A 24,525-nucleotide genomic window follows, 5' to 3' on the forward strand; every position below is an offset into this window, starting at 1 on the left:
TTTGTACAATTAGGCACCAGAGACTGCAGTAAAACGAGCTATTTGTCGTCCCTTCAGAGCAAACCGGCGGGTCTCTTGCCTCACCAAAGCGGCACAGCAGCCTGGACTGGTCCCTGGCCCCCACGTCCCAGGGGGAGCCTCCACCAGGTGCCCCACACTGACAGCCGACAAGATATTCAGAATGCGCCAGCAGCACGGAGATTACAAAGATGCATCAAAAAAGCTTCCCTGTCTGTCTCCCCGCACAGCGGACCCAGCGGATCTTTGATGGATTTGAAGCCCTAAAAGGAGATCTCTGTGTTCTGGTACTGCTTGAGCCTCCACAAAGGAGATGAAAAGGAGGAATAAAACATCTGAACAGCCCAATCTGGTCTGAACTGCATGCATTCATTACGGCAAACACGGATTTCTTCTGCTTCCTCCTCCATATCCTCCTCCTCAGTGGTGGCAGCAAGAAGCTTGACACTCCAATTACAGGATATTCGTGTTAAACAGAGAAGAGGGACAGCTAGTCAGTGGCAGACGTTTAGGATATGGCATTCAAGGCTCCATGCAGCCAGCAGAAACCTGGAGGAACAGACTGAAACTGCTCTAATGGCCTGGCTCCTCACGACTCTTCCACATAGACTTAAATTAGCTCCAAGCAGTCAGCGTCACCCATGACTTAAATCAGGGTCCAAATGTACTCACTTCACCAAAGCCACCGTGAAATGGGACTAGTGGCCCAGAGGCTGTCAGGGACCTGTTGCGTGGGGCCGCTGTTGTGGCATACCATTGTGAAATGCCTTTTCCTTGCCTTTTCCCCCCTTCCACGTTTCCGTTTGGCTGTACCTCATCCCTGAGCTCCCCAGCACAGGGTCTCAGGCCAGGAACTCACTCTATCCATTTACAAAACCATGCAGATAAAATCTATTCAAAGGCTTGTGCAAAAGCACTTGATGTTTGTGGCTCTCAGACTGCTTTGTCCTTTCAAACTTGAGAAAAAATTTTGCTTTTTTTCCCCTCAGATGGAAATGGTAATGTAGGCTAAGAAAAATGTCATTAATAATACAAACTGCAGGCCTTTGGGAGAAATTTTAGTTTGGAAAAGTGACTACTCTGCATGAATATGTCATGCCATCAGAAGTTTATCTGGATTTTCTTGACTCTTCACATATGCGTATATTTCTCTTCTGCCACACATGGTCCTTTTTCCTTATTTATTTAGGGTATAATTATAAGTGCATACTTAAATTAGAATAAATGAACAGAGATCCATCTCTTCAATAGCCGTTTTTCTAGGAAAAAAATGTTTTCCTTCAGATATTGGTTTTCTTCAGGTTTTTTGGTCTATTTTTAATTTAAAGGTACTTCTCTTATGTTTTATTCACTTCTTTTCATTAGGTAAAGGAAGGCCTTGGCATGAAAACCTGTCCTGAATCCACTGCCTGCTTGACAGATACATACAAAGACTTGAAACATGAGAGGAAAAGCAGATGATTGCAAGAAAGGCAAAACAAAAACAAACAAACACCAATGAAACAAAAGAAAGAAATTAAGAAGGCACGGGGGCCTGTATTAACACCATGTGAGTGCCATTGCACGTGTTGGTTCTGAGGAGCGATGCACAGCGTCTTGTTTGACAGGCTAAGACTGACAGACCTCAACGATGAATCTCTACTGCCTTCTAAAAAGGTAGGGCCCTCCTTTTTATCTCTAGATTGATCCTGACCGGTTTGCTGCAAGTAGATACTGCTTGAATTTCAAATATTGAGTGCTGGTATTGGCAATTGGTGCCACACTGTAAATCACATGCTAATGTTTCTCTGTCTTGACTGGATGAGAATAAACATAATAATCAGGGTGAGGCCTTGAAGAAGCCACTGCGGCTTTAAATCTCTCAGGGAGCAGCGGCAGTTTAGGGAGAAGAGGCTGATAAAGTGGATTAGGGAATTCTAGAAAATTTAAAACCTGCTCCTTTCTGGGCCACACAGGCTCTGCCCATGGCATCATTCCTGGGAAAATTAGGCTGCTGTGAAATTTATTGCTGGGGTGCAGAATTTACATTTCAATTTCTCTTGTCACAGTCTGGGCTGTGGCCAGATCCGCTCTGCCTGCCTTAACGGCTCCTGCGCTGCGCCCCATCACAGCCCTGCGCAGCCCCCGGCCCCAGACTGCTCCGCTGTGCTTTTGGGGGGCTGCTGGAGACAACTGCAACCCCCTCTTCCCAAAGTTTAAGGAGAGCAAGGCTGGCCAGGGAAGGTTGCAGAGGTTGGTTGCTGTTGCTTTTCACTATACTGCTGCCTTCATGGCCAAGCAAGGAGTTATAGTTTTGATACTACAGAAACTAAGTGGAGTTGAATTTTTTCCATTGCCAATAAATTTCGCTCGGGGGTTTAGCTGAGAAGAGGTAAGCACAAGCCAAGGCAGGTGATGACCATCTCTAGATTTGTAGGAAAGGACCCATCATTCTCTTCCTAGGAGTTGACAGGGCTCTGCTGGGCTCCACATCCAGGTACACCCTCATGGCTGAGGCGACGACAAACTGCTCCCACCCCATGGGAAAAGACAGGGAGGTGGGAAGTCTTGAAGACCTTATCTGAGGAACTGAAGAAGAGGAAGAAGAAAAGGAAGTAGAATATTTTGGCAAGACAGATTTGGAGGGAGAGGAGGTAGGAAAAGAAATAGTGAGAAATGTCAGAGTGCAAAATAGTGAGATTGCTGATGATAAAGCAATTATGGACAGTATTTGATTGAACTTCTAAAGAAGGCCATCCCAGGCCCTTGGTGCTCTGTGTTAGCTCTCCTTGTCAAAGAGGTCACCAGCAGAGAGGTTTGCAGAAATGGTGATCGTTATGTGGATATTTATAAACATCCAGCATGCTGCCAGACACAGGACAGGAACAGGCTGTATTACCTCTGGGACTGACCAGAATTAGCCAAAACACAGAGAATAATTTAGGTTGGAAAAGACCTTTAAGATCATCCAGTCCAAGGCTAAACAGCTTGAAATTAGCAATGCATTCCTTTGTGGAGGAGTCTAAGCCCTAACACTGATTTCATGCCTAGCTGAAATTATGTCTAAATTTGACAAGGAAAAAAAAACTTCCTCAGAGGTGTTTTGCAACTGTAAATGAGACATAACTTGCATCATCTATGAACTATGATGAACTGTTATTACCATTTGAGTTACACGTCCCTTAGAAAGCCAGGAGGAGTTCTGACCCTTGACTGGAAGTCCCTCCTGGCACTCAGATAGGAGGTGCTTACAGAAATAGAGTTGTCCAGGGTGTCACCACCTTGAGGTGAACGATAGCTTGAGGTGGAAGGGTGGAGAATAAATGTTACTGCAAGAAAAGCTGCTGAATTTCCTTTTGAGAGACTGATAATCCCACGGGCTTCTGCAGAAGCAGCTTTTGATTATCATTGCTGATGATATTAGAAGACATCTCTGGAGTCTGTCCCTTAAAAAATGTTTCCCTAGTGCTACTTGAAAACATATGGGTTGGGAACTGAAGTGAATAACTGATGTTTTAGTAACTCTCTTGGCATGATGGAAGCTTAGAAAATGATGTGCCTGATACTGGAGGTGCATTTTTAACAGTAAATGACACCAAATTAGGCTGGTAAATGTAGATGATAAAAGAAGTTGAAACAAGAAAAAGGAGCTGGTTAAAGAAACAAATGAGAAAAGATGGATCATGCCTACAGTTGGGCTGGATTGGAGCATCACTGCTAACGTTATCAGACCCATTTTGAGTTGCATGAACTCACTGAAGATCTAGACATATACTAGCAACTTATACATGGGGTTTGAGCGAACCAGGTCTAACAGAGCATTTTCAAATGCAGTGACTTCCTGAGGTCTTTATCAAGCCATAGGATGGGCAAGCTCAGGCTGCAACTTGGAAGGGAACAGAGGAACAGAAAGATGGAGGCAGTGTCAGTGCATTTTGCCAGCTCCAGCAATCGCACCAGCAGTGCCTAGTGAAGAAGTGACTACCTGGCACGTGTGCCCGTGTTACTGAAAGAAAACAGGAAGGGAAGAAAAAGGAAAGGACACCCTGGTTGTCCCAGGCTGCTTCAGTCTAGTATCTTGTCCATCTGCGAAACTGGACCGTAGTTACAGTATATAACACAGACATGACAGCCCCTGTTCCAGCAGCTCTTATCTGTACAGTATAAACCTCTTTCCAAACAACATACACTAACCTCCAGGAGATGTTTTATACTAGAAAAATCATGTCCTATGCTGGTTTAATATGTTATTAAAAAAACAAATTAAAAACCATTATGCTGGCACTGCTTCAGTGCATTCACTGGGCAAAATGCTGGCCTTCAACAAGGGAAAAAGCTGGGTAGACTCTGTCCCATTGGTTCCACCACCTGTGGAAAAACTAATACGTTTGGTTGCTGCAGAAGAGCTTTTGAGAAAATGCTACTTTGGCAAAGTGCAGAATCACTGCATCTCTTGACTGGGGATACAGTTTCTGAGCCCCTGCCAGCAATTACTGATTTTGTAAACTTATTGAAGTAAAAAATATATTGCCTTTCCGTGGCTTTCTGCTCCACCTCTTTGTCTCTTTTAGGCCCATTAGTCATCACACAAATACCCACAGGAAGAGTCAGATGACCAGCACATTTTTTGCCAAACAAGTGCTACAAAATCCCTTCCCCTTCCAAACTGCTAGCTGGTGAACTTCAAGAGGTTTCTGTGTGATCTTAAGAGAAAAAGCAAACTGCTGCTGAGGTTGGCATCCTTCTGCACCAGCATGGGCAAGCTGTCAATCTGTTCATTTCTGTAAGCAGGTCAGATATTCCTCCCTGCTACACCCCTGGAAATTATTTTTTAAATGGCGAAAGTTACATTTTGGTTACAGTGTCTGTTGAAGCTGTAAGGTTCTGCGGTATCCTAAAGAAATGGTAGATCCTAAGGACAGTTTTCATCCTTAGCCACAATCAATTAACATAATCTATTTTTCAATTTTCCCAGGCCCTCATTACACTCTCTAGCGAGGAGCTTAACCTCTTTGCCAAAAGACAACATAGCTAAAAAACACTTAATATTGCACTCAGTTCTTATAGAAATCAGAACAGGTTGTGCATTTGACTACATGAAGTTTTATTTCAGTGACTGGAGGTGCTGAGGTTTTTCCAGATGTGACTCAAGCCACAATTTATCATTGAAATAAGCTTTTATCCTTTATCCAAGAGAGAGATCGTGTTATGAGAAAATTCAAACGATTTTATTCTAGGCGATGTCTAATTAAATTGAACAATAAAAATTGTTATCCTTAACGACCTCCAAGCAATTAAGTGACCTGGTGATGGGGAATTAAGTCAGTCTTCTTCCTTTGAAATGACAGCTGAAACAACAGAGGCACTGTTCTTTGTCTGCTGGATGTGTGCAGAGGAGGCAGAGGAGGAAAGATGGGAACAGGACCATATCCAGTCAGAAAAATCCTGCCCCTGGTGGAACTGCTAAGTTGTTTCCCATTAACTTTCCTAAGGGCAGAATTTCCCCCATTGTGTCACACCTTCTAGGTCAGCTTCACAAACAAACAAACAAGCAAAAAAACCCACCTTGCTGCTACTGTGATTCATAATATTCCCTGAATTGTTAATCTAAAAAGCTCTTTGAGTATATTTTTCTGCCTTTCTCAGTTCATGCTAGCTCATTGAAGGTGTGTGCTAATGAGCTTGTAATTTAAACACGACACAGTGGGAACTGGATTAAGTACATTTGGTTATAAAAACAAGAGCATCTAAAGTGCCAGTGCTGTGGCAAATTCAGCAGCATTGTAGACTGCAGCCTCTCCATCAAAGATGGGAGATACAGCCTCAGGGCCAGGTGACAGCATGGATGCATACAAAGTTATCACTTTTGTACCACTACAGTTATCTTAATTATAGAAACGTAATTCAATTGGCATACAGTTGGTTTCATTCAGTAATAAAAGTGTTCAAGGCGACACAGTCCAAGACAAAAAGGCACATGTATATGGAAATAAGTGAGTCTGTTTGGGATATTATATTAGCATAACTATTTTTTATAAATATTGTGCTCAATCAAATGCTTTTTCCAGGGCATCCAAACTTGGGGTGGCTGTTGATTATATAGCACTGTGTGATTGGACCATCATGGATAAGCTTCAATAGGTGTTTGCCTATCCAATAAAACCATATACAAAAGTAAATTCTGTACAAATGATCTCAATACATTGGCTGAAAACTTGTAAGACAGTAACAAATTTACAAAAAATATGCGTCTGTTTTGGTGCCAGTTACCAGTTAGCATTAGTTACTTGCCACCAGACATCTCACTTGCATAGATGAGAGATTGTTTTGTTTCCTTCTCCCCAAACTGCCATAACTGTGATCTACCATTGGACTCTCTTTGAGAAGGAAAATGTCACTATCAACTGGTCCTCATCACATGGCAGAATCCACCTGAAACAAAGTTTCTGTTAGCCTGCATGAATTTGGCCTAATTGTTAATTAACTGTAATTAATTAACTTCCATGGATGGAAAAAGATGAAAACAAAAGCTAAAGAGCAAGACAGTTTAATGCAGAAGATGTTTCCACAGCAGCTGAATACTTCCTGCATTCTCACCACAGTTATAAGTCACTGGTTTGGGCCTGCACTTTTCCTTGATGATGGTGGCATTAATGATTTCCAACAGTGATGGACTTCAGTGTCAAAAGAATTAGGGCTGTAGCATCAGAAAATAGGAACATAAGCCACACAGAATGAATGCAGAGTTCTTTTAATGTGTTTAGATTTTAAATCCTTTTAAGGGATAGCATTGCAGGTTTCAAGTACCCTAGCAAATCATTAACGATAATATGAAATCCCAGCAGAATTATAGAAGCTATTTCACCATGAACTTGGCCATCCAACCATGTAAAGAGAGTCCTTTCCACCTCTGAGTCATTATGAAAAAAACATCATCTCTCCACCAATCTAGCAGGGTAGCCTAATCAGGGACTAAAACTGGAAGAGTGCCTCATACTGGCTATATTTGTTACTCAATATAGAGTTAACAAAAAGAATGACTGGACAAATTCATACAAGAAATATTCTTCAAGGGCTATTAAATACCTCAAGAAGTTGTTGAGCTGCAAATAGACGCAGGCTGGAAAAGTCCTTGTAGGGAGCAAACCTACATGCTTGCCCTGTTCTCATGCTTCCTGAGAACCTGCTGTTGGCTGCTGTCAGCTGTTCTGGATTTGTGTTCAAGACAGTGACTTCAGAGGCAGACCATAATTACTGGTCTATTTTTAGATCCTCTAATTTTGGCAGAAGGCCAGAAGTTGTAATAATACAGCTTTGGTATTATCTGTCATCTCCAGCCACAGCAAAGGGTCATGAATTCAGTAAAAGGGTAGATAATGTCGATATATCAAAATGCATTATTATCTACAGCGTTGCCTATTGCCAGTTTCATTTTTATCGCATGACAAAGGTCAACACCTTTGGGTAGTTCAGAGATCCCAAAGGGTGACAAATTACCAAGAATTAATCTATTTGGCACATATATGAAGCCATCAAAAATACTGTTGGCATGGTGCTGATGCTCTCTTTATATGTTGGCAAAGAAGATTTGTCTGCCATTGATGGTGGACGGATACTGAGGGCTGAAATAAGGTAGCACCTTGTTGGTCTTCAGCTGAAATGTAGCTCAGGGTAACAAGATTCATGAGTACCTGATTCCTACTGGAAACTGAGCTGCACTTGGTTTCGGGAAACCACAAGAGTTTCTTTTATTTCAGAATGTCTCAGAGTTATTCCTAGGAGGGGAAAGAAAAAAAAAACCCAGCCAGCCTTCATTTTCTCTTCAGTTAAACAGAAGAAGGAAATGGAATGAAAATAGCAATCAATATGGAGGAAAAAATGGGACATTCTTTCACAGCTTGCTCTTACAGGCATCAGACTTGACAGTCTTTGCTGGATCCTTCATGATAGCTTAATCTCAGCTAGAGATTGCACCCAGCCACTTACGTAGCAATGCTTAAGTGAGCAAACTAGTATACGAGTGCTGCAGTGCAACTGGCTTTTGATTCATCACCAGCCTTAATTAAGGCATTTTGGATATGCTCTAGAAGAACCTGCATGTTCTAGATTCTAGATAATTTTGGCATCTGTCACATGATGAGAAAAGATAAACCACGTCACACAAAGAGTTCAAAGAGTTTTCAGAGAAAGGTGTAAAAATTCTGTCATTTTGGCCCTCAAGTTTGATTCTGACTAGACTGATGTTATATCATCTCGTTATATCATCTCACATTATATCACCTCATCACTGGTGAGTATTTTACTCCTCATAAGGCTCTGGCCTCAGTGATATCCTGTCACAGCCCATTCCCCAGACTGGTCCTCCACTCTGTAAAATGTTTTTAAAGTTTGCTACCTTCTAAACATATTGATGTTTCCTTCTTGTTGTGGGATGAGAAGTGGTGGCTAGAAATGCCCAGCTGACCTTCTCTTTTGCCTCTCTCGCTTCCCCTCTAATTAATTTTTCGTGTTAGTCTGACAGAGTTTGAGACGGTGGCACTTCAGGCCACATTGCAAGACCCGTCTATTATTCTGTCTTTTGCCAAAGAGGCTGATTTGAAGGGGTGTGAATTTTTGTGAGGCTTCGGAAGTGTTGAATTGACTTTTCTGTCACTTTAGCTACATTTTACTTTCCATGGGTTACAGCACTGATGGAAATATCCTTATAGTCTATGATAGGCACATTCTATAAATAGCATGTTAAAGAAATGGGAAGATTTTTAAAAATTAAGAGTCACCCAGAAGTTTTTAAAATATAGATGCTGTAAGTAATCAACCAAAAAATAGCCACTGAAGTTTTGGTTTTTTTGGCAAAAGATACATAGTAAGAAAGAAAACAATGCAGTTGAATTTGCTCTTTGGTATTAGTTCTCGTAGTATTTTCCAGTAATGGCAACATTATAATTTGTAGAATTAATTAATGATCTGGCGTCTGATTTTGATTCATTAATGCTTAAGCCAGCTAAGTCTCAATTATCCTCTGGACTATTTATTCCTTAACAAGCTTTTAGCTAATGTGATTTTAAAAATAGGAAAATAGGTCTTAACTTGCCTTTAAGAAGTGGCAATATTTTAATACTCCTCTACAAAATAAAGGAACCTTCATATTTTTTGTTCTATTATAGTTACATTCAAAATTAGACTTGGGGATTTGCAATGCATTCACTAAATATATATTATATTTATATGTACCTGGAACCTGACTTCAATTTAGTCTTGATTAAAAAATGTACTGAATTGGAAACTGTGTAATAAAGGATGCCTAAATCATACTGACCCAGAATAGCTCACTCAGTCAGACAGTTAGCAAATAAGTGCACAAGCAAGCAGATGATACAAGAATTCAAAATTAATTCTATTCTCAGAGGATGCATACACTAGGAGATAGCATCTGATTCTATCTGCAGAGGTGTAAATCCAGAGTAGCACCTTGGCTAAAGCCTCGTTACCCTGAATTTGATTGCTTATCCTGCAAATGATCAGAATTGGACTCTTCTGTGCCCAAGGCTAGGTTAAAGCAGCTGAAATATCCAGTATTGCTTCATGACATTTTTGTGGTGAAACTGAAAGTCTCTACAGATTTCCAGCTATTTTTTATTTATAACTAATCCATTTACCAAAGTAATTTAAAGACTCCTGAAATTTTCTCCAAATGACTGGTATTTTTAAAAGTTAAACCATCACATCCTTTAGGAAAATCTGCCCAACGGAGTTCTCTCTTGTGCTGCAATTGTGTTAGGGGGCATTGAGAAACCACATACCTTTGATTTGGGATTGTCAGGCAGCAGTCTGAGAGCTGATCTGAACTGATCTTGGGAAGATGCTTCTGTTGCTGGGCTCTGATGTGATGTTCCTGCCTGCCATCATTGTACTTTGCCCCCGCTCACATCAAAACTGAAATGCATAATTACAAAGTCAGGTAAACAAATGAATCATGGATGTTTTAACCAAATAATTTTAGTTAATCACTTTAGTTACTGAGATTTGTTTTGAAAGTACCTTTCAAAAGCTTTCAGGCATTATGTAAATGGTAGAAAATAAAAAACTAAGCCATCAGTGTTGCAGTATATGAAATAACTCATCTTCTGACACAATGCTTCCTTCTCCTTAGAAGTCATTCAGTGGCTTCTCAATACCTGCATTATTGGTATTAACGTAGTTATGCCCCTATTCTTAGTTCATACTGCTGGACATCAGCTAGAGCCTTCCCCACCCTTCTCATCAAGAAAACCATGAGATGAACCTCTGAGAGTATCTTCCTTCCCATTTTTAGATCAGCAAGTCTAGCTCCTTCCAGTCCAAGCTGGGAATTCACTCCACAATGGCAGGACTTTTAATGGAGTGGCCTGTAATGCCACCTTCTCTTGAAACCCAAGGTGCTGTTAGCTCAGCCAGCTCCCAAATGGCTACCCCAAAACTACCAGGTGGGGGGGACTGCTGAGGTCCCAAGCTTGTCTATGGGTTTAAGAATCAAAATCCATTTGCTAAGTGAGATCCTCTGTTCCACTGAATCCACACTGCAATGCTCTGGGGACACAAGGCAGCTCTAACCCTGGCTTATGTGGCTGGCACAGAACTCCTCGGTGGTCACAAAACCAGCTACTGGAGACGTATTGGAGTCAACAAACAAAGGAATCCATCTCCAGATACTGGAGTGCAAGGAAAAGTCCAAGTTACCTGTGTTGTTACAGCAAGAGTTCATTTGGACTAGGAGATAAATAGAGATGGTTGAGCTCGATCTCCAAAGCCAGGGCTGGACCGCTGGAAGCACAAGCTTTCTCAGTTGCTTAGAGAAAAGGATTGAGCTGAGAACTCGGAGCAGCCCTGATCGCTTTTAATCAACTGAATGAGGAAGAAGGAGGGGAGGTGGAGGCTTGGGAAGAAAAATATGTAAAGCTTAAAAAGTTCCAGCTGCCGTTCTCTAATGGAGTCTTGGTTCCTCATGAACGGTGGAATAGTTAGGCCACCTGGTGGTAAACTGCAAACCAACAACCTTGGCAATTTCCAAGCCACAATAAAGATCCTGAGGATCAGAGAGCTGGGGGAATTGTCACCTTTCATTCCCAGGTGGGTTCTGTACAGCTGCCAGCCATGGCCAGGGCGTCCATCAGTCATGACTGCAATGCAGGACGGACAGACTGGACGGGTGCCTGGCCACTTTCTACCACACAGCCGGCTCCAGCATCAGGTCCTTACAGGTTAATCATGTGAGGCTCATGTGAGTGGCGATGATTACGCATATGAGATTCATATTTCAATTAACATTCCACAATATAGTTTTCACTTCTATGTCTGCACAATCTACTCACCAGAAGTATTGCAAAGTATCAAACATAAACGTAGAGTGCATGGGAGATGCCAAACCTGTCAGTGAAGTCCTTCGGAAGCACTTCTAAGTACTCATCTTTAATATCTAAAAAATTACCTGAGCTGGACAGTGGTATATTGCCAGAGGGCATTCACAGATAGGTTCAATGCAAGCAAAGGAATATAGACAGAAATTTGTTTGAAAACTTAATTTTTCTTAAAGAACTGTCCATTGTTTTGCCCAATTCTGTCCACTGGACCTTTAGTCTGATCCTACTGAAGACAAGTAACGGTGTCCAGCAGCTGCTGTTCTGCTGAACTTTGCTCCTGAGCTCCTCGCTGTTCTTGCCCGATTCCCTCACCACATTCCCTAACACTTGAAAACTCATCAGACTTGTGACTCACATTTTAATCTTATCCAAGTCACAATGTTTATTTCACAGGATGCCCAATTAAACGGTAATTCAATCTGCTCTGGAGTTGTTTCCTTCCCCTCTGGTGATTAGTATAACCTGAATAATGTAGGAAGCACAGGGCAAAAAAAGGCAGCAAACAACTTCAGTGACATGAGGAGACCAAGCTGCAAGTTTTCCCACAGAAGAAGAGGGAAAAAGGGCATGCACAAAAACGTTAACACAGGTCATAATTTCTAGTGTTCTCTGACCCTGAAAAATAGATGAGAAAATTACGCTACCTTGGTGTGCCTTATGGACTTACTTTAAGGCTGGGGAAACATGAGTAGGTGTGGGGCTGTGCAATGCACACAAAGTGAAAGAAAATCTCTGGCTCCATTTTCCCTGTCCTTTCAAGTGCCTGCTGCTGCCTTTCATTGAAGCCAGTGTAAGCCAGTCCCTTGCATACTGCCTCTGGTAAAAGTGCTGGAGCTCTGTGCTCTCAAAGCGAAGGAGCAGAGTCCTGCCTATCACTTGCTGCACGCTAGTGTCCAGAAGCCCAAAAACCTATCGGCTATCAGCTCACTGATTGACTGAAGGGCATTTTTATCATGGAACAGACTTGCATACTTTCTCAGGGCTTTCTTTTCATCTTCACATAGGCATGTCAAGTGCCATGTGATGCACGTAGATGTAACTACTTGTTATCTGTTCCACAAGTGCCCCACGAGTAGCCTTCTGCAGCACCCCAGGCTTACACCGGAGGCATGGAAATAGAGCTCTGCGTTAAAAGAAAGGTCTGCTTTTCAAAATAAGGAAGAAAATTTAACCAGACTGTTAAATGTTACCTTGTATTTAAAACCCAAGCAAATTAAAACCTCTTGGGAAACGTCAAATGTGAGAAGCTGTGTAGGAACACAGCTCGGAGCAAACTTTGTACAACTGCTAAGGAAAGACAGCTTGGGGTGAACATCGCCAGTTACTCAGGGGAAATGCCCAGGTTGCAGAATGGCCCTTTGCTCACTGGAGCAAACTCAACACTGACACAAACATAGGCAACTCTACCAAAGCCATCTCCTCTTGACACAAGTGTTTAAAACAAAACGTGCCACTGGTTCCTTACTTTATGGAAGCATCACGTGCCAGAGTACAGGCCAGGTTGTGCCTCTGTGCGTGCACTGAGGTAAAAACAGCGAGCAGGGGCTCAAAGGGGCAGCTGAGGGGTGCCAGGAGTCCTGCCAAGCCAAGCAAAACCGCAGGAAGGATGCGGAGTCTCTGGGTACGTTGTGGGGCAGCTCTCTCCAAAAGCCGGGTGTTCTCTCCAGCTTGCAAAGGGAGCAGTTCTGTGACTCTGGAAGAACTATTTCCCTTTGAGGTCCTGCTGCGCCGGTGCTCGCTCCCCTCAGCTGTGCCCAAGTGGCGTTACAAGGAGCTCCTTGCACAACGTGCCAGGGGTCTGCCTGCCTTTTTTTGTGTTTTTGCTCTGGGGGGTAAGTTTGGCACTTGGCTTTTTTGGTGGTAACATTGTAAAATTCTTGCCAAAGAAATTTTCAGTGTGCTTTGCTGTGACTTTCTAAAAAAAAAAAACAACCAAAAAATAGATTAATTGTGATAATTAAATTTCCCTCTGAGTGATTTCTTTGATAAATGGGTCTAGTTAGGACTTTCAATTAAGCACCAGGCCCTGCTGTGAAGTCAGACTGAGCTTCGTGTTACAGGCATTTATTGCCTCATTTACACAGAGACGATCTGAATTATTTTACATTACACTGTTTTCTTTATCTGTCTTTTTTATGCAGGTATTAGAATTCCTATTAACCCTTCTATCAGGGAGCCAATTAAAAAGGTATGGTCAAGCAATCTTTAATTATTTTGTTATGGTTTAAATAAGCCTCCTGGAAGCACAGTACTTGAGACCTTTCCCTTGTCCATACTGCAGTCCTTTGTCACATAAACTCACCGGTTTGTTACTGTGCCGATTTTCACAGACTCCAAGTTGGTGATAAAAGAATATGAAAATAATATAAAGTGGGGAAGAAAATACATTGACCACAAAGACAACATTTTGATGAATGGTGGTAATATGCAACAATTCTGGAAGCAGCAGCTTTTATGATCTTGTGTTGTCCAAAATTGTGAGTAAATGGTAACTACTGCTTGGAGAATTTCAATTATCAGGGGTGCAGTCCACCTTTAAGGTTGCTATGTTTTAAAGTTGTATCCATGCACTCAAGCCTGGTTGCATGGTCATTTTGAGTGTGGGTTGAAGTATTTAAGATACACAATTTCTACCTTTTATTATGAAATTGGGACTATTTACTTGTTTTTCTAGGTATCAATGGTTACAGAAAAATATCCATGTCACTGTCAATCACTGTGCTTAACAATGAAGAATAAGAGGTCCACTCATTTAATAAAAAAAGCAAAACTCATCCAAAAGAAGTTGTTTTTTAAAATACAAAATCCACACCTAGGCACCACAATTCACTGTCACTGATAACAGAGAAGAAAAAGTCTAAGAGACTTAGAAAATTACTTTAAATTTGTAGGAGTTTTCTGTAAAGCCATCCACAGCTACACTAGCCAAGGTGAAATTGTAAGGTTTACCAACTGGTGTGCTTTGAGATATAAATCAGAAACTAATTGTCTGTCATTAAGGAAAAACATGTTTTTCTCTTCTTCTCCCACACTACCCAACAAAAATATTCCTTTTATATGATGTAGTATGATTGAATTTATGTAATGAGAGTATACATATTTTCAATTATACTTTTGATTTTGATGCAACCAATGAAATTGATATGCTTCCCAAGTGAAAGTTAATCAGAGGCATACTTTAATTCTTATTATACTGAATCTTCTTCAGGAAGCAGAAGGATTTCAAGGGAATCTCTGCCGTGTAAAGAAATCATGCTGTCTGTCCATATATGAATCTAAGCACAGACAGACCTCGGATTGTCTGCATGGGGCAAGAGAGATTAAATGAGTTGTGACTACTGAGAGTTTGAATTATTGACAGAAATTTCAATGCAATGAATGTAAAGCAAAGGACATGAACTGATTGCTAAGAAATTAGGATTTGTGGATTATTGAGGTATGATAGTAAATCCAAATGTCATCCTTCCCCTTTATTCTTCAGCATAAACCAGCAAACCCCACGCTTCTAATGCAGATTTGTTATGCCCTGGCATTTCTAATTACTTAAACTGGTAAGACAAAGATGACTGATACCAAACAATAAAAGCGTACCTTTTAAAAATCCAAATGCTGTTCTAAATGTAGGTTAAATGGAGAACATTGTGTGGTTTATATTTATCTAGCATCCTCTCTTTTTGAGGCACATCTTGTCATATAGGACTGTGCTGTTAAAGCAGTTCATGGGAATGATGTGCATGACTCCTTTTGCTAATGGGAGCTGTGTGCATAGAACAATTTAGCTGTTAGTGCTCTGAGGGGAAGAGAACTTGAATAGCAGGGGCTTGGAGAGCAAAATAAAAAGAAAGCTGCTAAGGGCATTTGAAAATACGCTTGCTATTCTTTTTCTTCCTCAGCATTGCTGCAGTAAATAACTGCTTCAAGATTCCTCTTTAAATAAGTGACATGAAAAGGAAAAGAGCATGACTTTGTATCAACAGCCATTCAGAATGTACCCAGGGTCCCAAACTAACCTTGGGGCTAGGAAAAGCTTGTGGGGGAGGGTGCCGCCCGGCTGGTTGTTCAGGATGGTTTCTTTCTTTGCTGGCCAGTGGTTTAAAAAAATTATGCCTAGTGGGAGCATTCTGACCCAAATATCAGGGACCCTGCACTCCCTATGGGGAGTGTATTTAGGCCTGGATCTTCAAAATACAACGGCCTACAATTAGACTCCCAAATCCATGTAAAGTGCTAAAGAAATGGCCTGGTTTTGCAAAGAATCAAATATCCACAGACTCTGGGTCAGGGTCCTGACCCAGCAAAGCAGATGAATATGCTCCCCAGCCCCCCACCCTGAGGCAACCAGATTGCTCATGCATTTAAGGCTAAAGTGCTTAAGTGCTCCCTTAGGTAGGGGTTAGAGAACTTAAACATGGGTGTAGCATCCACTGAGCACCATCCACTCTTTTAGATCTTGGCCGGAGGGAGGTTTTTTCATTTGATTGGTTTTTTATCACTTTGCTCGTGTAGATTTTTTCCAACCAAGCCATATGCAGCAAAGCGCTTTTAAACACGTTGCAGACCTTGGTCCCAAACCCTGCCAGGACAATTTCCTTTGGGGACTGGGCTGCAAATATACAAATTGTTGTAGGGCTGTGTACAACTCCTAAGGTCAAGGCAAATTTATACCACACAGGAGAGCAGCTTCTTTCAAAGGCTAAGCTAACGGCAAATTCTTCCTGATGATCAGTCAGGACTAGAAGAATCTGGGATATTAAAAAAGGCCAAAGAGCATTATGTATCACACAGCCCTTTTCTAAATGTTACAATGCGTGGATAAAACGATGGCTCAAGGTATTGGACCAGGACACAGAAACCCTGACTCCAAGCCCGACTTCCACCAAAAGATTTACATCTACCCTGGGGAAGCCACCGACTGTTCACTTCTAAATCCGTAAAAGGGCAATATACTTTTCTGCCTTTGGAGCGAAGGGAGACTAAAATCCATTAGTGATTGTGAGGTGCTCAGATATTAAATTCTTAAGTGCTTAGATACATCAGCAGAGGAATTTTCCAAAGAGACATTATTGAACAGATCTGTGCATGCTTTTTGGTAATATTCGTCATAATGTGCTGTAGATCTTTATTCCTGATGTTTTATTTATTAAAAAGTATTAAAGGTTGGGTTTCCTTATGGGGGTGGGTTGACTTGGAGGAATTCCGCAGGGAAAGAAAATGTTTTCCATGTTATAAGACTAATAACGGGAAAAAAGAAAAAAGCTTATGTTGCCATTTGATTGAGACAATAAATAAATGCTTTCACTTTGGCCCACAGTGTACCATCTAACTCCTATATTCTCATGCTTGTTCAGTCTTATTAACTGCCTTGCTTTTCACCTATTGTGTTTTCTTCTGCTTCTAGAACCAATGTACTAAATGTTGAAAAGCAAATGAACAAACTCCAAACAAACTCTTCAAAAAAAAAAAAACATTCAGGCCATAACAAGTATTATACCGTATTTCCTACATGGAATGTCACCATGGGATGGTCCCTGTGACACCAACAAAAATGCCATGTTACTGTTTAATTGTCAAGTCCTGCCTAAGTCTGCCCATTAGTGACAGTAATCAGTGCAGAAAATGGGCCAGGTTACAGACAACAGGGTCAGCTCAAAGCTGAGGGAAGACATGCATAGAGAGGAAAAGGAACGTAAAAGGGTGACTTTGGGGAAGCTGTTTCTCATACTTAACCCATGGCTCTATCTAAATGTTATGCTTAGATTCTCACAGAAATATTTTTTGCTGCGTTTTCTGTTTTCTCATGTATTTATGTTCTTTCAGGCATGTAACTTTTGGTCACATTTTGGCAATCAACATAAACCTGACGATCTTTCTAAGCTTCAGACCAGAGTAGTTGACAGAGGCTGCATTGCTTTAAGGTAATTTGGGTGCTTTTTCTCAGGAGCAAATCTCCCTTGGGCTCTGCAGAACTGTTCCTTGGCTCTGCAAGGGATCAGTATCGATGAGCAAGGTCTTCTCACTGAGGATGAGCCTGACTTTACAATCCAGTATCTTGTGTTACAGCTGCCTACTGCATCACACTACCTGTTCCATTACTCATCCCGGCTTCTCTTATGCTCTTAGGTAGTTGCTTCCTGTGGTCTTTGATGGTTCTTATTAAGAATCCCTCTGGGAAACTAAATTCAACAAGTGGTACTGTATCTGGCTTTTACAGAGGTGATAATTGTGTGTTTATATTTTAATATTAGCAGTGAGTATGTTCCATAGCACAACAGAATATCTTAATTTTGTTAATCACTATTCTGAAAGCGTTTGGGGAGCTTTCAGATTAAAAGGCATTCAGTAAATCACAGGGCTCTTCTATCACCTTAAGCATGGCTCAGACTAAAAGTTCAACTTTCTGTGGTTTTCGTACAGTTGCTTTATATCCCATTTGATACTTGCCCTGTTTATCCAATATCTTGTTATGGAATTTGTAACGCTGTACTCTGCTTTATTACTCTCACTAATTCCTTTCTGTCTGCTCTTGGCTGGTACTGTAGACCTCACAGGCTGAGGTTCTGTGTTGTACTGGTATTGCGAGGGTACTTTAACTCACTTTTGTATAATTTGGATACCAATCTGATCCCAAAGATTGCTCACTTTATGAGTTATATCAGCATAAAGAGAGCTCTCTGTGGATAACTCTGCAATTCAGAGCCAGAGAGAATCCTCTTTGAGTGTTTTGTGATATAGACATATCCCCTTTTTCCTCTGGCAAGCACCAGGTATTGTCGGAGGTCAGTCAGAGCAGGCAGTAGAATCAAATAAGCTTTAACCCCATTTTGCTAATAAAACTGAACTCAAGTTATCACATAATAATAAGAATTCATGACATAGCCCTGTCAGTCTTCAAAGGGCTTACAAAAAAAGAAAGTTACAGCCCCTGTGTTAGCTAAAGCAAGAGATGCTCCATTTACAGATTAGGAAACTAAGGGAAAGGTTCTGTTTACTACAGGCTACAAAAATAACTGAGGATTAGGCTTTTAAAGTAGTTTCCTACCAAGTACAAAGCGCAAAAGGTGAGGTCTAAGAATCTTCAAATGTCTGGTTTTTTTCTTCCTCCTGCTGTTTATGGCCCTTCTGTTGTATTTTGAAAAAGAGACAAAAACCCATAAACCAGGACCTTCTTCCTCCCCTGCCCTTTCCTGGAAGAAGATGACATGAAGCTAAAAGGTTGCCCTGGATCTCCTCCACACTGCTTGACAAAAAGAAGAAAAAAAATTAAAAGAAAAAAAAAGGAGAGGGGTGGATTTTGATTAAAGGCTTTTTGGCCAACATTTAGAACAGAACACACAGCACCGCTCTTCTGTTTCTGCCCTTTGCTCCGTTACCCACAAGACCCAAGCTACATTCATGCAATTTGCTCAGCCCGCAGCCTGAAATCAATGAGCTCTATGCAAGAAGAGAGCCCCTGCCGCAGGCTGTTACTGTTTTTATTTATTGTCTGTATTATTAGACCACGCAGGAACCCTAACAACAAATATTGTCTGAAGCACCGTGTAAACATCGAACAAAATGATGGCCTATCCCAAAATGATTATGAACTAAAGAGAGGACAAGAGACCACAGACGGATCCAAACAGACAGAGAGAGTATAAAGGAAATGAGGATGCTCGGTGTGGCTAACACCAGTATTACCTCACTAGCAGTCCAAGGGTTGTCAAAGCTTTTGTAGACATCATGGTAAAGGAGAGCTTTAAGGAGATTCTAGAGAGCTACCGCCATAAATCTGGAGGCATTTATGCAGGGCACCCTCCAAGTAAGAGAGACCATGGAGCAGAAAACGAGAAATGGCTTGCTTTGAGATGAACACAAGAGGATGGTAACTCTGAAGAAAAGGAGCTGGTACATTTTAAGGTTTTAATAGTGTTTAAATGTCACAGCTGCCTGCGTTCCTGGCTGCCTTTAACAGTGACCCCCTTTTCTTGCTCCTGACCAACCCTGTTCACCCACATCCTGCTCTAAAAAAGTATGTATGGACCAAGCATAGCAGAGCTGGAAGTCCGTTCAGGCAGGGCAGTTATTGGAGCTGCTCTGTTCCCTGTTCCTGCCTCCTGACAATGAGAGATGATAGGTAGGGTCCCAGGGGGCCTTGAAAATGAAGATAGGCAGCTTACGTTGATGCGAGATAGGGGAGGGGGGAGGTAGCACAGGGATGCCAAGGGAGGAATGACATGTTCAAAGAGATAGGCTAGGAAAATGATGTTTGAAGCAAAAGCAGCCGCATGCTGTATGATGAGGGCAAAGGCAAGCCTGCATGTGTCAAGGCCAGAGAAAAAGTCGTTGCAGCGACTGATCTGTTAAATAATGAGACCTTAGGCAAGAGTTTTAGCTGCATGGAAGAGCAGGAAAAGATGCATCTTCAAAGCTAGAAGGTTTAAGAATTAGGGGCTGGAGTGGTATAAGCAGCTGAAAGACTGAGGGTCTATCTGTATGTGTTATAATAGAGATCCGAGCTGGTGCTCCAGTATTGCCATGAGTGACAGACAGTATAGGATGTTGTCCACAAGGAAATTAAGATGGGTAGAAGGCTAGGGGGCACAGAGAATAGCAGCAAGCAAGAAGTCGAGGCATTTTCTTCCTCTCATCTTCTCTCCACATCTATTTAATATAGGAAGCTGCCTAGAATAACCCAACAATTCGGCAAACAATTTAAGTGCAGTCGCACTAATAATTCCTTTCTCGTGTGGTCTAAATCCTGTTCAATATACCCACGAGGCTGTCTCTCTCATCTAACTCAGAAAATAAGAATCCTTTCCACCATGCTCAGTAATAAACTGCACAGACCTTGTGCAGTTTTCTGCTGTATTCCTGGAATAAGATTACCAGCAAGATTAAGGCCTCTGGTTGTGAGAAGGGAGATTTCACAGGATTAAATGTTATCCAGTCTACTTCTGAAATAGAGAATAAAATACAAGAAAGAACAATGAATTATATTTCTGAAAATATCACAGACCGTGGTGGTGGTGAAAGGGATAATGAAAGACCGAAAATTTAAATTATAAACAGAAATTAAAATCAACACGGCAGTACCGCAGGGCCTACAGTTCTCATTTGTTACCAGAAGAGGGCACTCATGGCTTTTTTTATTATTTTTTTTTTTTTTTATGACTTGCGAGATTTAAATCAAGATTTCCCTTGGTAGCATTTCCCAGGCATAAATCAAGTACAAATGAATAACCTTTGATTTATCATTCCTAATGGAGATGTACATCATATTGGCGTGTCATCACATTTCAACATTGGCCATTATGATGCCAATCATATAGTAATTTTCTTCCGTGTCATAATCAGCTATGAAGATGTACATTTCCATTCAGTACAATTAGATTTTCATGTTTCTTAATAGTAGCTGAGGGCATTAGGCAGAATACCTGCTTCTTCTGCCTCTAATTCTTTTATGCTCATATTTTTCTGAAATTGTATCCAAATCATTACCCAATCATCACTTTCCTGTAGTTAAACACTACCTCTGCTCATATGGGAGAAGGTGAGCAAGATTTAAACAATTGTTCCAAGCTGCAGAGGAACAGGCACCAAAATCCTAGGCAAACAGATGTGGTTGGAAAATACCTGATCTTAGCGGTATTTGAGAGCTTTTTGGTATGAAACCGGTCTGAGCTTGTCACTAGTGTCCTGACCCACAGCACAAACCACAATGGAGGTGTCCGGCTGGGCCTCATGTGCAACTGTCCCAGCTCAGTGATATAGTGAGGAATAACCATCCAGAGAAAACTCAAGTTCTGCTGGTGGTAACGAAACCATTCTGTGAGCAGAGGCCTTCTGCTGGATGGATGGACAGATGAGATGTGTTATTGGCACTCAGAAGAACTCCTGGCCCTTCTACGTAACTGCTGTTCGGGGCCAGCATATCATGGGTTTGTGTGAGCTAAACAAGTAAACCACAAGTAGCAGTGTTTTCAAAAGCACCCAAACTTGTCTGAAAAATCCAGTCAGGCACCTAAACGGTTATTGTGCTGGTCAAATACTTCCTTTCCTAAAATGATGCCTTAGTTTTTTAGGTGCCTTCATTTTCTATCCAACTGGATGGGTGATGCTCGCTCACGGATGCCAGCAAGGACGAGTAAGTAGAGCAACATAACCAGAGCCTTGTCACCAACCACCCAAATTCACAAGCTTACAAGAACAGCAAGCAAAGGGACACCCGACCGGGAGGAACGACTGTGTGCCCTCAGAGCCGGGCGATCCTCGGGACCAGCGGCGGCAGCGCCTGAGCTGCTGCTCGGGCACCGTGTCCCCCCTCGCGGAGCCCTGTCGGGAGGTGACACCGGGGCAGCCACCGCCGTGCGCTCAGGTCAGGGGCATTCCCGGGTAAGCACACGATACGCGGCTTAACTATCACTTTCCGCCTCCTCCCGTTTCAAGCCATATGCGAACGGGTCAGCAGCCCCAAGTCAAACCTCGCCGCCAGCGCCGGTGCTGCCGGGGAGCGCCCTTCGCTGCCGCTCCTGGGCGGGCGAAGATGGCTCCCGGGGGCCCGGCGGCTGCAGGGGCACTGCGGCAGGCGGGCGGGCGGCAGGGGGCGAGCGCTCGCCGCGGCGCAGCCGGCAGGGGCGGGGGGACGGTGCCCCGGGAGCCGCCCCCCGCTTGCGGGATTGCCGTGAGAACGGGATTGCCGTAAGAACGGGCCGCCGCCGGCGCTGACGCCACCTTCCCCCTCGCATGGGAAGCGCCCCCATTCCCCCCGCCCTGCCCCGGGGGGACGTTCGCCGCCGCCGGACCTGCCCGCCCTCCCGCGAGGGATGAGCCCCTGGAGCCCGTAACGACATAAACGGCGCCCGGGACGGGAGCGACGACGGGGCCCGGCGGCAGCGCGCCCTCTAGCGGCCGTTCCTGCCGCAGCCTCGGGTAGCGCCGAAACCCACAGAATCACAGAATGTCAGGGGTTGGAAGGGACCTCGAAAAATCATCCAGTCCAATATACTCGCCGGAGCAGCAACACCCAGATGAGGTTACACAGGAAGGTGTTCGGGCAGGTTTGAATGTCTGCAGAGAAGGAGACTCCACAACCTCCCTGGGCAGCCTGGGCCAGTGTCACCCTGAGAAGTTTCTTCTCTTATTTAAGTGGAACCTCCTGTGCGCCAGTTTGTACCCATTACCCCTTGTCCTATTATTGGTTGTCACCTGGCTTCATCCTCATGAAACTCACCCTTCACGTATTTATAAACATTAATGAGGTCATCTCTCAGTCTTCTCCAAGCTCCAGAGCCCCAGCTCCCTCAGCCTTTCCTCACATGGGAGATGCTCCACTCCCTTCAGCATCTTTGTTGCCCTGCACTGGACTCTCTCCAGCAGTTCCCTGTTCTGTTCCCTGGACACAACAGCAGGGCCGGGCACCACCTGGGATGGCAGAAGGCCATGCTCCGAAAGCAAACCAAGAAAACCCCGACAAGAATGGGCTGCAAGGCAGGTTTGGATCGGTAAAAGAAACACACGTGCAGCAGCCACCTGCACTTATTCTGTTCCATCTCGCCCCAAAATGAAAGTCCTACTGCAGGCCCTCTGGCCTTAATTCCTGTCAAATAAACAAGTTTGCATCTTAGCAAGACAAAACACACATTTTCTGCTTGATCTGGGGAAAAACTTCTGAATTCTGATGTTATCAAGCAAGTCTGGAGGCTTTATCTATTCAGAAAGGCAGACGTGCTTTCTTCCCACATGTAGCAGAACAAAGATGTAAACTCAGATTGAACCCAAAAGTTACTGGATTTAAATTACTGTTCTAAAATACATCTGTTGATGTTGATATGGCAAATGGCTTGACCTTGAGCCCCTCATCACAAGAAGGACATTGAGGTGCTGGAGAGAGTGCAGAGGAGGGAACGGAGCTGGTGAGGGGCTGGAGCACAAGTGTGATGAGGAGCGGCTGAGGGAGCTGGGGCTGTTCAGCCTGGAGAACAGGAGCTGAGGGGAGACCTTCAATATTACCTTGTGTAAGCTACTGTTACTGTGCTCAGTATGTCAGCTGGTCCTAAATTACTAAACCTTTATTCAGCTTTGTCTTTGTGCACACAGAATTGCTTTTTCAAGAAATGAAGTTAGAGGTTGCTTATTCAGTACTGCAATTAATTCACGTGATTCAGCAAGAACATCTCTGTCATGTGGTTGGTAAAATTATTATGCATTCTCATTTTCTTTTTCACCATTTTAGAAAAGTGTGTTTTCTTCTTGCTGGGCTAAAGCATATCCATAAGCTTTCCCTTTCCTTCACTACATCTCCCATCACTGATTAACAGCATCACCATTCTCCTAGAACAGGAGGAATCTTGGACTATATCGGTCATTCCACTGTCCATGTGTGTCTATGAGATAAAAACACGATATTCAGTCTTTGAAAAGATGTTGTTCTGAGTAGCTGCTGTGTGTTTCTCTGTGCCTTTCACTTAGTAACTTTCACATGTGACACCTATGTCCAAAGGCCATTATGCTGTACGAGGGCTCAATTCCACACTAGTGACATCAGTGAGAGTTTTATCAAGTACTTTAACGAACATCGGATTCAGCCTTTGTAATTACATTAATATAAATAATGAATTATTGGATTTTTCTATGAACCTACATTAAAACCTCCTTACAAATGTAACTTGCAGGATGTGAATCAGAGAAAACATTGCTTTTCTGTTTCAGTTTCAACTTGACTTTGGTACTGAGCCTATTGTATCTAGGTTCTGAAATGCAGTGCATTGGCAGAAACAGACACATTTTGCCCCTACTCCAGCTCCCAGTAATAAGGCACTGCATGGCTTAATCTCTTCCTAGGAATTTCTTGCTGAAGGACCCAGCACTTTCACAGCTGCTGTATTAAAAAAGACTTTTAGCATCTTGCAGGGTGAGACGCCCCAATGTATTCTGTTTGACAGATGGTCTTTACATAATTCCATTGTCAAACAAGCAACCAAGCAACAAATCCAAGCTAGAAAGAAGAAGCCCAAGCCCATGATTTAATGTGATATATTGGTTTTGTTCTTATTCACAGTCTTGCAAGTATGACAGCTGCGATGTAAAGATGTGGCCTACATATTGTGCAGCACAATGCTGCAGATCTTTTTATTTTTCCGTTGTTCCTAATCAT

At 42.6% G+C, this 24,525-nt stretch overlaps 2 long non-coding RNA genes across 4 annotated transcripts in view; one reads left to right on the plus strand and one right to left on the minus strand.

The window, feature by feature from the left end:
- Positions 1–15,728, plus strand: part of LOC139827855 (uncharacterized) — a 56,240-nt gene extending 40,512 nt beyond the window's left edge. The window contains exons 3-5 of the long non-coding RNA XR_011738938.1: positions 1,384–1,674; positions 13,535–13,581; positions 13,724–15,728. This is a non-coding gene — a long non-coding RNA (uncharacterized lncRNA). The remainder of the gene's footprint in view (positions 1–1,383; positions 1,675–13,534; positions 13,582–13,723) is intronic.
- The window catches only part of LOC139827854 (uncharacterized), a 145,399-nt gene that overhangs the window by 38,984 nt on the left and 81,890 nt on the right, over positions 1–24,525 (minus strand). For all 3 annotated transcript variants that reach the window (XR_011738936.1, XR_011738937.1, XR_011738935.1), the window contains exon 3: positions 9,798–9,930. This is a non-coding gene — a long non-coding RNA (uncharacterized lncRNA). The remainder of the gene's footprint in view (positions 1–9,797; positions 9,931–24,525) is intronic.

This window comes from Patagioenas fasciata, chromosome 4 (assembly GCF_037038585.1).
Source record: "Patagioenas fasciata isolate bPatFas1 chromosome 4, bPatFas1.hap1, whole genome shotgun sequence".
Classification (NCBI taxonomy): Eukaryota; Metazoa; Chordata; class Aves; order Columbiformes; family Columbidae; genus Patagioenas; species Patagioenas fasciata.